Raw genomic sequence first — 2,500 nt, forward strand, 5'->3', positions numbered from 1 at the left:
TTTTTTCACCGACCCCCAAAGTGGTATTGGGGGGGGCTCATAAAGCCTCCGGAGCGAAAAAAAAAAAAAACGGAAAAAAGGATCGGGCCCACCCGAGGCAGGGGAGTCAGTAAGGGAAAGGGGACGAGGCGGCCCGGAGCCGGGTGCCCGGAGCCGGGTGCCCGCGGCCAGGATCGGGCCCCTGGAAGTCTGAAAAAAATTTTTTCACCGACCCCCAAAGTGGTGTTGGGGGGGGCTCACGAAGCCTCCGGAGCGGAAAAAAAAAAACGGAAAAAAGGATCGGGCCCACCCGAGGCAGCGGAGTCAGTAAGGGAAAGGGGACGAGGCGGCCCGGAGCCGGGTGCCCGGAGCCGGGTGCCCGCGGCCAGGATCGGGCCCCTGGAAGTCTGAAAAAAAAAATTTCACCGACCCCCAAAGGGGTGTTGGGGGGGGGCTCACGAAGCCTCCGGAGCGGAAAAAAAAAAACGGAAAAAAGGATCGGGCCCACCCGAGGCAGGGGAGTCAGTAAGGGAAAGGGGACGAGGCGGACCGGAGCCGAGTGCCTACGGCCATACCGGACGGAAGGCCCCCGATCCCGTCCGATCTCGGAAGGTAAACCGTCCCGGGCCTGGCTAGTACTTGGATGGGTGACCGCCTGGGAATCCCAGGTGCCGTAGGCAGCTTTTCCCGCTGCGAGCCAGCTCTCTCCTTTTCTGGGGAACAAGGGCAGGGTCGCCCTGCCAGGGGCCCTGGGGCTGAAGTCCCTGCCGGCCACCAGGTCAACCCGGAGCCTGCCCCTCTGCGGCCAGCAGGTCAACCCCATACCGGCAGGGGGTTGACCTGGTGGCCGGGAAGCAGAGCGGCCAGCAGGTCAACCCCATACATTCAGCGGGTTGACCTGGTGGACGGGAAGGAAAGCGGCCAGCAGGTCAACCCCATACTTTCAGCGGGTTGACCTGGTGGCCGGGAAGGAAAGCGGCCAGCAGGTCAACCCCATACATTCAGCGGGTTGACCTGGTGGCCGGGAAGGAAAGCGGCCAGCAGGTCAACCCCATACATTCAGCGGGTTGACCTGGTGGCCGGGAAGGAAAGCGGCCAGCAGGTCAACCCCATACATTCAGCGGGTTGACCTGGTGGCCGGGAAGGAAAGCGGCCAGCAGGTCAACCCCATACATTCAGCGGGTTGACCTGGTGGCCGGGAAGGAAAGCGGCCAGCAGGTCAACCCCATACATTCAGCGGGTTGACCTGGTGGCCCGAAAGCAAACCGGCCACCAGGTCAACCCGGAGCCTGCCCCCGCGGGCAGGGGCCAAGCGGACCCCCCTCCGCCCGGGCTTGCCCTGCTCCGAGCCGGGGCTTAATCCCCGTCCGGCCACCAGGTCAACCCGGAGCCTGCCCCTCTGCGGCCAGCAGGTCAACCCCATGCCGGCAGCGGGTTGACCTGGTGGCCGGGAAGGAAAGCGGCCACCAGGTCAACCCCATACTTTCAGCGGGTTGACCTGGTGGCCGGGAAGGAAAGCGGCCACCAGGTCAACCCCATACTTTCAGCGGGTTGACCTGGTGGCCGGGAAGGAAAGCGGCCAGCAGGTCAACCCCATACATTCAGCGGGTTGACCTGGTGGCCGGGAAGGAAAGCGGCCAGCAGGTCAACCCCATACATTCAGCGGGTTGACCTGGTGGCCGGGAAGGAAAGCGGCCAGCAGGTCAACCCCATACATTCAGCGGGTTGACCTGGTGGCCGGGAAGGAAAGCGGCCAGCAGGTCAACCCCATACATTCAGCGGGTTGACCTGGTGGCCGGGAAGGAAAGCGGCCAGCAGGTCAACCCCATACATTCAGCGGGTTGACCTGGTGGCCGGGAAGAAAAGCGGCCAGCAGGTCAACCCCATACATTCAGCGGGTTGACCTGGTGGCCGGGAAGGAAAGCGGCCAGCAGGTCAACCCCATACATTCAGCGGGTTGACCTGGTGGCCGGGAAGGAAAGCGGCCAGCAGGTCAACCCCATACATTCAGCGGGTTGACCTGGTGGCCGGGAAGAAAAGCGGCCAGCAGGTCAACCCCATACATTCAGCGGGTTGACCTGGTGGCCGGGAAGGAAAGCGGCCAGCAGGTCAACCCCATACATTCAGCGGGTTGACCTGGTGGCCGGGAAGGAAAGCGGCCACCAGGTCAACCCCATACAGGCAGCGGGTTGACCTGGTGGCCCGAAAGCAAACCGGCCACCAGGTCAACCCGGAGCCTGCCCCCGCGGGCAGGGGCCGGCATACCCCCGTCCGTCCGGGGTCGCCCTGCCCCGGGCTCCGGGCTTAAGTCCCGAGCGGCCACCAGGTCAACCCGGAGCCTGCCCCCGCGGGCAGGGGCCGGCGGACCCCCGTCCGTCCGGGGTCGCCCTGCCCCGGGCTCCGGGCTTATTCCCCGTCCGGCCACCAGGTCAACCCGGAGCCTGCCCCCGCGGGCAGGGGCCAGGCGGAGCCCCGTCCGTCCGGGGTCGCCCTGCCCCGGGCTCCGGGCTTAAGTCCCGAG

At 65.5% G+C, this 2,500-nt stretch overlaps 1 non-coding gene across 1 annotated transcript; it reads left to right on the forward strand.

The window, feature by feature from the left end:
- The first annotated feature begins 540 nt into the window (after window positions 1-540).
- LOC141979194 (5S ribosomal RNA) lies at window positions 541-659 on the forward strand. The gene has a single exon (XR_012636618.1). It is a non-coding gene; the product is annotated as a 5S ribosomal RNA (ribosomal RNA).
- Window positions 660-2,500: the final 1,841 nt, after the last annotated feature.

Source organism: Natator depressus, chromosome 28 (assembly GCF_965152275.1).
Source record: "Natator depressus isolate rNatDep1 chromosome 28, rNatDep2.hap1, whole genome shotgun sequence".
Classification (NCBI taxonomy): domain Eukaryota; kingdom Metazoa; phylum Chordata; order Testudines; family Cheloniidae; genus Natator; species Natator depressus.